This window comes from Stegastes partitus, unplaced genomic scaffold (assembly GCF_000690725.1).
Source record: "Stegastes partitus isolate 25-593 unplaced genomic scaffold, Stegastes_partitus-1.0.2 Scaffold157, whole genome shotgun sequence".
NCBI classification, from domain to species: Eukaryota; Metazoa; Chordata; class Actinopteri; family Pomacentridae; genus Stegastes; species Stegastes partitus.
The window spans coordinates 22,723-36,274 of record NW_007577888.1 but is presented as its reverse complement, the minus strand read 5'-3'; the positions used below and the strand labels follow the sequence as shown (position 1 = coordinate 36,274).

At 40.0% G+C, this 13,552-nt stretch overlaps 1 protein-coding gene across 3 annotated transcripts in view; it reads left to right on the top strand.

Annotated features, from left to right (window-relative positions):
- The first annotated feature begins 526 nt into the window (after positions 1-526).
- Positions 527-13,552, top strand: part of kank3 (KN motif and ankyrin repeat domains 3) — a 34,750-nt gene continuing 21,724 nt past the window's right edge. For all 3 annotated transcript variants that reach the window (XM_008279355.1, XM_008279356.1, XM_008279354.1), the window contains exon 1: positions 527-594. The gene's annotated coding sequence lies outside the window, so the exon portion shown is untranslated. The remainder of the gene's footprint in view (positions 595-13,552) is intronic.

The window sequence follows — 13,552 nt, the reverse complement described above, 5'->3', positions numbered from 1 at the left end:
GCTTTATATACTTTAACGTTTCGTAAAGCACCTTACACTTAGGTAACTCCATTTTTAAAATATGATGAGGAGCATCATTATTATTATTATCAGTCAAACATAAGCACAGTCAGTCATATCTATGGTCTGTAGTGTGGAAAGGAAATAGAACAACACACCTCTACTGTTCTAACTGTTCCTTTAAAAAGTTACAGATGGTTGGGAACAAAAACAACAATAAATTAACTATTGACATAAAACCTTTCCAAAAGAAGTTTTAAAGTGTTTTCAGAAGAATAAAGCAACAAAAAGAAAGTGAAAATGAATGAATAAGTAAATAAAATAAAATAAAATTTAATTGAAAAAAATAAAATCTATGAATAAATATCAACAACCAACAACCACCAAATTTCACATTTTATTTGCTGCGAACCCCTTCAGGTCAACATGTGAGTTTTATTTTGAAGTCACTCAACCGGAAACGTGTTTACATTTTCAGGTAACTTTACTCTAAAGTCTGAGTTTTTTTTTTTTTTCTTCTCCTCCCAAACTTTTCTTACCTTCTCTGAAAGTTATGACAAGTTCCAGTGTGACTGCACGGAGACAAGCCACAAGGTAAGAAGCGCCCGAGGGATCGATTCATGCATCGATGCGCATCGATCAGCTGATTATTGACGGACTTGATCGAGCGTCTGAACAAACGCTTGTAATGACAGAGTGTCTTAATTTAATTATCGATGACCAAAGTGCTGCTGTGATCATGAACTAAAGTTGTGAAAGTCAGATTGTAAATGAATGTTTCTGTTATTTCCAGGACTTTTAATGTCTGACAGCTTTATGATTTAGTTGTGTTTGAAAATGCCACGATGGTCGGTGTCATCTGTTCATATCTAAATACAGCCTCAGAGCTTTTATTTATTTATTTTTGTCTTTTTTAAAAAAATATTTTTTCTAGACTCAGTGTCTGTAGCTTCTGATGGTGGTTTATTTGTGCATTTCCTGGATTTTCTGCTCCCATCTTGTAAATAAAAAACAGCTCAGTCTCTTAAACTGACCTTTTTTTTTAGTAATTTGTGGCAGAATCACTGCAGAAAAGTGATTTCTTGACTTGAATTCTGATCTGATGGCTGTAAAACTGCAGTTTCGGGGTTTGATTTCTCACAGCTGTACAGACTGTCCTCCTGTCATTGTGGTTTTGCTGCTCCTGGACTCATCCACCAAACCAGTGCAGATATTCTCCACCTCTCTTGTTTTCTGAGTTTTCTCTTAATTTTTTTATTGAGAACTTGTAACTCGGCTCGTTCATGGGCTGTTTTTTTAAATTTTAATCTTCTTCCTGCAGAGCTTTTGGCAGCTTCTGTTGCGTGAAGTGTGTCATAAATAAAGTAAATGTGGAGCAGATCTTGTTGTGGGTGAGGCTGCTTCATGGGACGGAAATCCCCCCTCCGACCTCCTCCATTGTCAGGAGTGCTGGACGCTGCCCTCCTCTCCACCTCTTCCTCTGCACTGCATCATCTCTTCTCTTCCCGTTCATGTCCACTTTATTCCAGCAGCGGCGCTGATGTTTGACAGCATTGATCAGGCTTTGGCTCCTTTGGATTGAACTGTGATTTAAATCCATTGTAGAAAAGTCAAGAGGAAACAGACCAGAATGATGATGGTGGTGATTTGAAGGCGTACAGCTCCAAATTTCACCTGGACCAGAGAAGAGCCTCAATCAGTTGCTCCTCTTGTGTTCTGGTTGAGAATCACTGCATTAAGTAGAGACTCCAGAAATAGATTGACGACATCAGAGGAGGCTGATCGAGCTCCGCAAATAGTTTATTAAGAGATGAGTTTCCACAGATAAGCATGACGGCTGAACTTTTGGTCTTGATAACAGATTGAGTGACGGCTGAAGACCATGTAGGCTGATGGGCTTCGTCAGCCTCTGAGTCGATCAGTTGGGATGTTGGACGAACAGCTCTGTGTTCAAACACAGAAGTCTTCATTCTGTGATTAAGTGTTTCATATTAGGAACTATTCTGTTTTGTTTTGTGTTATTGTGACACGCAGCTACATCTAGTTTAGAAAATACCTCCAACCAACTTCTGCATGATCCATTTTTTGGCTAATGTGTGCTCACAGATGGGACACGTCACCACGGCTGCAGTTTGTTTGTTTTGTGTTTTAACTCATACATATTTAGAGATTATTTGATCGACTCATCCGATATTGCAGATTCTTAATCTATGGCCTGATGAGAAATATCTGTGAGATTTCAAGCTTTTTTCTTCAGTAGTTCCTGAGATACTGTTGGTCAAACATAGACTCAAATTTAAACGTGCAAAACAAAGTGTGTGATGTCTCCAACTAAAATTTTACAAATATCTAAAAAAAAGTTTCCTGACTTCCAGCTATGAACGTTTTTGGTCTTTTTATACGTAATCAGAGCTTTTATTTTGGTACAAACAAACAAAACAAATCCCAAAAGTTTGTGGCGTCACAGCAGGACAGAAAAAAGATTTAGTTTTTGTGTAAAACAGTTCAACTGCAGCTCCTTCAGCACTTATTGCAGACGTTTTTTTTCTTATCTGTCTTTAGTTGCAAAGTGATGGTGGAGCTTTGAGATGGAATGACCCGTCAGTGATTGGTCGGGGAATTTCAGATGATTACTCGTGAGCTTCAGTTTAGATTCAAACTACACAAATGTTTCGGTCCGGTCAGACTTGTGGTGGTGAAGGACGACCTCAAACTCTCCATTTAGTCGGTTCAGGATCCAGTCCTCGGTTGTTTGATTTGATTTCTGGACAGTAGAGTCTTTAGAGCTGGGACACAATTGGACAAAATGAGTTTTCTGATCAGAGTGTTGAGACTTTTCTTTGGGTAAATAATAGGAAAGTGGAGAAAGATGGTGCTCAGTTGAGTAGTTTGGGAATAAATCATAGGAACAATGTGGAACAAACAGAAAAGCGAAAGAGAAAATGTTTGAGGAATGTCAGCATGCGGTGACCTTTTGTTAAACTTCTTCAGTCAAACTAGATTTAAAAGGTGCAGCTTTTGCCTTGTTCTTCTCAACTACACTTTGTTTTTTCAAAGGTTGTGTCTGAATGTTGTCTTTGAAAACAGACTGAGGCAAAGAACTCTTTCTGAAATCCAGGATGAATGATGAGCTCAGCAATGAAGCGACGCAGGCGATGAGCAGAACTGAAATCATCTTTAGCGTCCGTGTTAAGCTCTCAGCAGCATTATGGAGCTCTCTCAGGGGAACCTGTTTTCCTGCAACAGGACCCTCAGGTTTGACTTACTGCTGCCTCCAAAATAGCCCGTCTGTAAGTTTAGTTAGAGGTGTCAGGAGGTCACTGGAACTCCCTGATACTCTCTGACAGCTTTTAAACAAACATGGCTCCTCTGATTCATACATTCTCGCCTTATTTACACCTCGGAGCTGATGGAGGGGACAGTTTATCAAATTAGAGCTAAATTGGATTGGTCTCGGTGCTCGTGAGTCCTGCTGCATCATAAAATACATGCCGTCGTATTTTTAGCTCGATTACAAGTGGATATAATTTTAGCAAGAGTTCCTCGGCGCGCTGCAGCGACGTGATGCAACGAGAAAGCAGCAGCAGGACAAGAGTGAAAAATAAAACTGGCATGTTTTGACAGAGAGAGAAGCCGCGAGCTGAGAGCTGCTGCAGCGCTTCTACTCAACGTTCAACGTTCAGGTGTGACTTAGAAACACAGAAACCCAGACGTTCCTGACAACTAATATACACTCTAATTAGCCACAACATGATAATAAAACACCTGAAAAGTATCAAGCGAGTCCAGAGGATGTCTGTAGAAGATGGACAGCCGCCCAAAACTTTGAGTCTGGCACGAAACCAGATGTACTGAGTGAAGGACACCATGTACATCCTGACACATGTCCGGCCTTATCGTCTGTTTGACCCTAACTGGGACCAAAACGTACAAAATCAACACTCTGTTGGATTAAAGGAGACTTGAAGCTTCAAACTGTAGAAGAAAATGTTTACTTAGAAAATAAACACCGTAATTTCCAGACTATTGAGCGCACCTGAATATAAGCCGCACCCAGTAACTTTAAAAAAACTACAGCAGCCTACCAGGAAAAGTCATTGATCGCTATCTTCATCTTCCTCCTGCACTAAAACCACTAAAGTCGTCTTCTTCAGTGTCGGAACTGAACAGCCTCAGAATGACTTTGTCACACACTTCCTCAATGTCACTTTCGTCTCGAGGCAAATTCGTAAAAATCGTAAAAATCCATAAATTAGCCACATGAGTGTTTAAGCCGCAGAGTTCAAAGCGTGTGAAAAAAGTAGTGGCTTATAGTCCAGACATTACGGTAGTTAAAAAAAAAAAAGACGTACATAAACAAGGATGGATCTGAATTATGATTTCTACATTTATATAAATCAACATTATTTTTTTTTTACTCTTAAATGATTCGTAATACTTTATAAACTGTGTAAGAACAGAACAAGCTCAAGTGTTTTCTGCCGTTATCAAATCATTGATCAAACCGTCAGCTGCATGTTGGACATTTAATAAGCATGTTCCATTTAATTTCTCAATTTATTTCTCTTTCATATTTCATCTTTGAATGTATTTGTCACTTGCGTAGGCTGTCTGTAAACGATGGACACAGTGACCTGCGATGCTGCTCGTTGGTTCGTGGACTCCAGTTTGCCATCTTGCTCTTTTGAAACTGGACGTAACAGGCGAACAGTAGATGTGAGAACACTCTGCACCCCGACAGTCAATCATAAGGTAGCTCTGGCCTAAAACATGTGCTGCTCTATCATCTGTTTCACTCCCTCACAGATGCTCTGTTGGTTTTGTCTCTTGGTCAGGTTCCTCGAGCAGTTTCTGCAGCGTGATAGGACGCGTTTCCTGTTCTGTTGCTGGTTAATGAACAAGTCCTAGAAGCCTTTAACTTGTGTCCGTCTCTTCGTCACATCTGACTAAATGGGCAGCAGCTTGTTTTCCTTCTTTTAAAGCACATCTCTGCTGTCTGCTGACGGTGGGACACAAATCAAAATGTTTAAATGAGTCTCCTGAAGCTGGGATCTTCTGTTTCTCTTTGATCATCTGAGACCAACCCGGCTGGTAAACACCCGCCTGCTGTGTGACGCCTCCTCACTGAGCTCTTCTGTATTCAGTTTCTTATTTACAAGTGTTGACTCTTCCATCTGAAATACCTTTGACTGAGTTAAAGGTGCAACTCAACCAATTTTACACCTCAGAGTCTCTTGTTCAAGAACTTTCAAGAACTCTCAGGAACTTCATGCACACACAGTTCGGTACAAAACACAAGCAAAATACCAAACGCACACATACATACATTTATATATACACACAGAGGTAACATTTAGAATAAGCTCTGGATTCATATACACTAAAAAATGATTAAGTTATGGAATAGATAAATATAAACAGAAGAAATGTGTTCAGATAAACACCATAGATATTGTAGAATAGTTTTGTGAGTCCAGTTTTAATTTGTATCTGCCGTCAGTCTGACTGAGGCGGGGTCTAAATGTTCCTGCTGTGCATGAGAAAGCAGTGCTTTGTGGGTAATGTAGTCGGATGATTGTTTAATAAGATAAAGGAGTTGGTTTCATGTTGTTCAGGTCCTGGGACGTCGTGTCAGGTGACGCTGTCCGTATGTCTTCATGCTGCAGCTCTTCTCGTTTCTGTCGACATCACGCTGTCTCTGGAACACGTTTCCTTCACGATATGTTTAAAAGTGCACAAAAGTGAGCTGAGTTTAAGTCTGCAGACACAAACCTCTGAGTTGTTTCATGAGTGCAGCTTTAACATGTAAACGTTTGATTGTTAGTTTAAGGAATAATCTTGAGGCCAAACTGTTTTATTTCCTGTTAAAGCTCAGAGTCGGGATCAGGTTTAAACAAATCAACTCTCTGCTCTCAAAGTCAGCAGGTTGTTTTTTTTTTTTAACCTTAACAAGCTCTTTTTTTTTTTTGTCTGAAGCAACAATTAGTTTGGAGTGTTGGACCTTGTTGGAACCTGATAGCAGGAGGCTTTCATCCCAATTAGCAGGAATCCAGGCTTTGGAAATGGAAATCGCCACTTTCTGCTTCATGCCACATTCGCTAATTGGAGTGGAAGGAAGAATAAGGAGGTCACTTTTCTTTTTTTTTTTTTTTTACATCCCAGCGAACAGGAAACATTACCTGCAAGTTCCAATAATGTTTGAAAGAAAACATAATCTGATACTCAAAGAACGTTTTAAAGATATTTATCATTTCAAATATTCTTCCTATCAGGTTAAAACTTAAGTTTTAACATTCAGAGGATGTTTGTCGGATTGTGTTACACGATAACAGAAGAAGAACGTTCTCAAACCAACGTTCAAAACATGTTTTCAAGACGTTAGCGAGGCCTCAGAAGAAAAAATGTTTCTTATAAAATGTTCCTGTAATTCAGAATATTAACAAAGGTGGAAGGTTGCAGTTCAGAACGTTCTCACAGCGTTGCATGATAACAAGGAAGGACGTTCCCAATGCAACATATGAAAGAACATTTCTAAAGAGAACCTTATGCTGCCTTCATGAAGAACTTTCTAGGAACTAAAAGAACACTTCCCCCCTAACAACATCACAAGAACTTTTTAGAACTTTCTCACAACCTTTTAAGAACATAGAAACTCCAGCTGGGATGCAGTTCTAGATGTTACATGTTAGACAAACTGTTTTAATTTTTTGATTCGTCTTAGTTTTTACAATAAAATTGAGGTAAATTCTGAGACGTCACTTATTGATACTCGGAGAGCCTGGTGTTGGTGTTGGCGGATGTTTGGAGCTTTTCTCTGTGATGACGGAGGACTCATAGACGTTTATGAGAAACAAGAGCAGCTCTGTGGCTCATAATTTCATTTGCCTCAGCGATCTTGGGATCATGTGATATTTACGTACATAAAACAATTTTGGTAGATCATGTTCAATTTTCCTTCAATGTGCCCAGATTGAGTTCCATCGATAAGTTTCATGTCCAGATAAGAAGGTTTAAAATCCAGGTTTTTCTCATGATTTAACTTAATCATGTGGAATTTTGTGACGTGGTCGTGTCTGCTTGTTTTTTTTTTGTTTTTATCGTTGCCTTTCCCTGTAAAATAAATTGAATCATTTGTGACATTTCCTGGTATTAGATGAAAATATGAAGCAGTCACACTGGAGCAAAACTCAATTAACTTCATAGGAAAAAAAAAGGTTTCGTAATTCAGGACGACTTGTGAAAATGACCCATTTAGAATTTAAATACGGTGCTTAACAGATGTATTAGACCACCTGTCTAACTTGTTAAGAACTGTTGATCTATATGTATATATATACCATCCAGCATCATGAGGTGCTTTATTTCGCACTCTGCTCTCCACGTTTTACCATTTTTAACAGGAATGAGGAATTCACATTTTTATACCCAGATTGGAGCCACTGAGCTTCTCTGAGAATGAATCAAGCATAACATTCAACCACTAAAACTAGTTTTGCAGAGCGTTCTTACAACGTTTTAAGAACATAAAAACTCCAGCTGGGATGCAGTTCTAGATTTTACAAGTTAGAAGAACTGTTTTTATTGTTTGTCTTAGTTTTTACAATTAAAATGAGATAAATTCTGAACACGGAGAGCCTGGTGTCGGTGTGGGCGGATGTTTGAAGCTTTTAAAACTAGCTTTCCTGTTCAGGAATGCAAGCAAATAACTATTTGACATCTTAATCATGAAATAATGAAATAGTAATTCATGGATATCAACAATAATCACATTTGTTAAAGAGCTTCTACATGCTGGTGTATTAACCACTAGAGAAACATAAGACATGATTTTGGGAATTACTGATGCAGTTCATTTAGGCATAAACCTTTCACTGGGTGGTGGTCGACTGCGTTTGTTAAGCATTGTATATCTAATCATCTCACGTTAACATTTAAAGGAAGGCGAGTGTGAAAGAGAAGAAAACGGATCAGTGGTGATCTCCAGATAACAGACCAGCTTTGTTCTGTGCCGTCGTTTTTACTGATTGTGGTTCTGAAAAAGAAAAATTAGCCAAAGGTCGCCCGTCTCTTGAATGCGTCTGCGGTCGGCTCTCGTCTCCTTATCTCCGACTCGGAGGTTCTGTTACGGGGGGCGATGTGAGATAAGAGCAGTCCTGTAAAAGGTTTGCAAAGGAAAAGGCTGTCAATATTTAAACACTTATTATGAACAGATCCAGTAAGAAAAACCCACAACTAACGCTTTCTGACTGATTCTGCTTCAAGCCAATATGCTTAAGAAATTTTAAAACCCAGGTCAAAGACATGTCCTCTCCTTTCCTAAAACAGCCGGGCTCCGTAGTTTGCTGCAAATGTCACTAAGACTAAATGAGACATTAATGTGGGACCTTTGCAGCAGATTAATGCACAACCTGCTGATGAGCAGTGGTTCCTACCAGGCCGGTTTGTACATCAGGGGTTTCTTTAGCAGTTTCCAAGGTTCTTAGAAAACTGGCTCCAATACTTTGAAAGAACAGAGATGATAACTAGAAAAGTCTGCATTGAGTCAGCTGTAACTGTGGTGATGGAGAGTGTATAGAAGTAGGTAGTAAAAAACCTGAAACAGTTTGCTAAATAGAAAAGATGAACGGTGGAAAGAGAAAGCTAGAAGTGATAAACAGCTGAAAGTAATGGATTGAATGTTTTAAAAAGGCAACATGGATGAATAAATGGTCCATATGGATGCCTGGATTAATAGTAATGGAACGATCGTGATTTAAACATCCAGCCTGACAGAAAACATATCAGCTGATGGTTTCAGGGGCGTTTAAACAACCGATGCTTACATACATGATCTCATGTGGTTGTGTGAACAAGAACAACTAAAATCTCGCTGTGTCGCTCCCACTTTTCCTTTGTAACCAAGAAAATGGAAGAGAAGCTTGAGGCAGATGTTAAAAGGTTAACTTGAAGGGGCGCCGCTATAGCTCACCTGGTTGAGCTGGCGTCCCATGTGCAGGGCTACAGTCCCAATGTGGAGGTCATGAGTTCGAATCCTGCTCATGACCCTTTCCCACGTGTCCTCCCCCCATTCTTCTCCCCCACTTTCCTGTCTCTCTCTCTCACTATCGAATACAAAGGCCAAAAAAATAACTTTTAAAAAAAAGGTTAAGTTGAAATCAAACTATGATCTTTTCCTTTAACCAAACTGCAGCTGGAAATGAAAACAGTGAATAAAAGGTGAATAAGTCGACTACGTCTAAATGAACACAAAGCCCTCCTCTCTGGTGAGTGACCTGTGACGCCTCCTTCAAACGCAGACTTTGTTGCTCTTCTGTTGTAAACGTGTTGACGACTCGCTGAAATTAGGGATGAACCACGAATCAAACTGAACTTTGTAACAGTGGAATTAGCAGTTTGCAAAGGCTGTGATTTAGGCTGTAAATCATGCAGTGTTTCTAATCTTCATGTTCTTCTTGTGTAGCGGTCATGATCTTCATGGAATCTCATCTATTGGACAACGGATATTAAACTAAAGCTTGACTTTAAAAAGTTATATCACAATCACATGGCAGCTGCAACATCTGTGAGAAATCACAACTAGATGTTTTCCCCGAACATCTCAGCGCTGATTGTTAAAACAGTTCAACTTAACTGCAGCATCAACGTTCTGCCGTCAAATGAAAGAAGCACAAACGCAGATTTTACCAGAAATAAACATCGACTGCATTAAAACTACTTTCACATACTGACTTTAATGTTTAATCAGTCGTCTTATATTCACTGTAAAATCAAATCAAATGATCAAATTGGAAACTTGACGGCAGGTTAAAGTTGATGAGTTAATAGAGCTCATCTGACAGGCCGGAGTTTGTTCCTCTGGAGAACAACTATGATGTTTGCGGGACTGAATAAAGCCACAGTGATGAAGGACCAGTCATCCCGTGCATCAGAACAGTTCGTTCTTAGTTCTGGTCTTATATTTGGATTTATGAACAGCTATGAAATGCTGCACCAGTGACGGTCTTGTAGGCATGAAACATTCACATTCGTTCGTCTGCGAACATTTGATTCTGAACGGGACTAAATGTGAACGTCACATGAATTCATGGGACTGTCGGTGAGTTTCTACCGCTGTGGTCCAATCAGACGCTCCTCCCTCCGCTATCTCTGCTGCCTGAAAAACACTCAATGAAAAACAGGCTAAAAATACCCACGACGAGTGAAGAACTGGCAGCGCAGTACTGGGAACGCAGCACTTATCAGACTCTGAGCACTAACGTTAGGGTGGGAAAACACCAAACTAACCAAAGACGGCTGGAGTTTGGCAGCATCGAGTAAATCTATTTACTTAACCAGACGCTGACCATCATTTAGAGGTTGTAACAACTGATGGTAAAAGTTTTTTTGGCTGGTGATATGGTGAAAGTGGCAGACTGGGTTTGACGGTTTGGCCTCGAGCACCAGAAGAGGTCAGATTCTGTCAAAGAACCAAACTGTGGCAGCTTTTGGAAACAGTGACCGCATGCTGTTGTGGTGCCACCAAAACCTTTCACATTTTGGATCCAACAATCAAAATTGTGTTTGACAAGGAGACAGAAGGGATGAGCTGTGGTTGTCCTCTCACTGACGCCGTCTCCAGATCGTCTTCACTGTTTCTGCTTTTGACGTCTGAGAAACGCCTCTAAGGGTGACATGAGAGCGACGACTCCAGTTTAATCCAGACAGGAGCCTGGTTTCCACAAACCATCGCAGCACAGAGGTCACCTCTGTTCAGCGGCTCATAATAGAACTAATGTTGTGTTTAGCACAGAGGTGCCTGTGGAAAAGTCCTGAAGTCATATAAAAGGGCTTAACAAGACTCCAACACTTGCTTTCATGCAGGGTCAGTCAGAATTCAGAACTCATTTCATGTCAGGGATTCTCTCTAAAAAAAAAAAAAATCATGTGGAAACTTCTAAATAAAATTAACGGGACCTTGTGATTCTTTGTGTGTCGTGGCCTTTGAAGGTCAGAAGCCTCACAGATTATTCGTTGGATTGGGTTGAAATTTGTTCTGAACATCCAAGAAAACGTGAGGAAACGTTTCAACCTGTTGGCAACCTGTACTCGTGTAAATCCAAGTAGTTATTACTGAATGTTTTACAGTAATCGAACCACTACACTAGAAAGAAATATCAATAAAAACACCAAAAGACAAATAAGTAAAATAATTGAATTATCAACAATATACACAAGGTCTGAACAGAATCAGAAGTACTTTATTGATCCTCGAGGGGGAATTGCTCACAGTTGCTCCCATTCAGTCTTATTAACAGTACAAAATATATAAATAAAGTTTAGAAAGAAGCTAAAAGTAGGAAAAGAGCAGGCGCAACCGCAACAAGCTGCCACCAAGATGATCTGTATTCAACAAGGCCAACAAACGGTCTTGCAATGACGCGAAGGATTAAATATCTCAGCCCTGAGTTTGTCTGTTTTTATTGATTTAGTGAGAACAATGTTTGTGTGACCCGGTTGTAAAGCTGCTTGATTATTGATGAAGTCAATAATAGAGGATTTAGGAATTTATACTCCATAATAGTTGCTTTTCAGTTGGTCACCTGCTGGTATAAAAGGTCAAAAGTCTTTTTACAGAAGTCCAGTCTGGTCTGCAGCTGTAAATGTTCCTGAGTTGTTGAATTAATGGAGGTTTATATGTTCAGCTGCTTTTTAAATTTTTCTTTCCAGAAGGTCAACAGTTCCACTAGAGAGTCGATCAGATAAAATAAAAAGCTGAACTACTGCCGTGCTGATGAGGTTAAACACCAACCAACACTAACAGGGATTTTAAATGGGAAATCAACCTGGACTGTATTCCTAATATTGACTATTAGCTGATTATTTACTGATGTATTCATTGTTCATGGCCACTAACTATAATAACTCTAAAAATGCAAAAACCTATTGAGCTAAACATGAGGACAGAACAGTCGAATAAGCAGCTGGACAGAATAAATCCAGGAAACGATGGAGCGGACTTATAAAAGGGAGTCTCCTCTGCAGTTTGGGTGAAATCACCTGGCAGACCGTCTGAGTCGACTGCAGGGCGTCGATATGTTCAATTAGGTCTCGTAATGCCTGGCAGACATCAAACTGCATCTCAGTGTGACTACAGGAGTAATGTTTGGAGCAAATCTGAGAAGCTAACTGAATCACTACATTATGGAAAACTGAATTAGAGCCCACAACGTGTAGTTTCCACAGCTCCAGTGAGATGAAGGTGTGCTGTCAGGAGCTCCGGGAGACATTTTAAGGCGTTTCAAAGACACACATACATCCTCTGCCTTGTCATTAGCCCGACCCTTTCCATCAAAGACATGCAGAACGAGTATAATTTCCAACAGTGAAGGAAATAACATGATAATGGACACATATTTCAGTTGTTTCTGGGCATAAAACAGCAGAGGCTGACATCTGGTCTTGTTCTGTAGTTATGAGAATCAAACATCTGGAGGCTCCAGTGGCTACTGTTGTGAAGGAGACAAATGGGTCACAGTCTCCTCTTAAACACAAAGCTGTGGAGCAGATATGTAGGTCAGCTTCGAAAGGCTTTTAGAGACGCCTTGAGCTGGTTTGTTTTCATGATTTGCTTGGCCAGGAAACGCAAAGAGCCGAAGTGATTAGAGAGAAAAGAAATGAGAGAAAGCAACCTGTGCAGATTAGATAGAAATATTCCGGCTGGTGATTTCTGACGTTCAGTTTGTCGTGTTGGGAAACAGACTTGGAGAGTTCATGTGTGACTTCAGAGGGAGAACAAGGTGTGTTTGGTCCAAATTACAAAGTGAAGTCAGAGCTGGAAAACTGGCTAATTGAGGAAAACTCGACTTGTGAGCACTGCTTTGTTTCAGGAAGGGACACTGAGCCGCCTGACGGGGTCCTGCTGCTGAGATCAAAACTTCATAAGCTGTGCTGATGCAACAACACTGAACGTTGTCATGTAGTATCACTAAGATAAGCTCAGGTCGTACATTTTTGCAACCACAGATTTGACAAAAGATGAAAACTGTCTCGCTTTTGGAGCAGCCTCGAGTGGCCGTTTAAGGAGTTGCAGTTTTTGACACTTGCACGTTTTGCACTCGCTACATTTGTTTGCTGGATAAACATTTGTTTATGTTGAGAGTCTAATTGGACTAAATAGTAAATTAAAATGTATTTCAGTTGAATAATGTCCTGCTATGATCAGAGTGAACATTCTAACCTGGTTTCAGAAACAAGCTGTTTGACGGTCAGCCAGCAAAACTAAAAAAACTAGAAAAACACAGATAAGAAAATGTGTCATTGTGTTTGTTTTACATTCCAAATGGTTAGATAGAGAAGTTAAATACAACATGGTGTCAGCTGTGAAACCAAACTGTGTTCATTCTCAACTGTTGAGGTAACCGAGTCAGGTGGAAACGGAGATGTCGAGGACGCGTCCAAAAAAAGCTTGAAAAGCATCACGATCATGTGTACGGGGAGCTGAGTGACCAGGCTTCTGATGTTCCATGTAAATGTCATGAAATCCACGTCAGTGTGCGGGTAGATGTACTCCAAC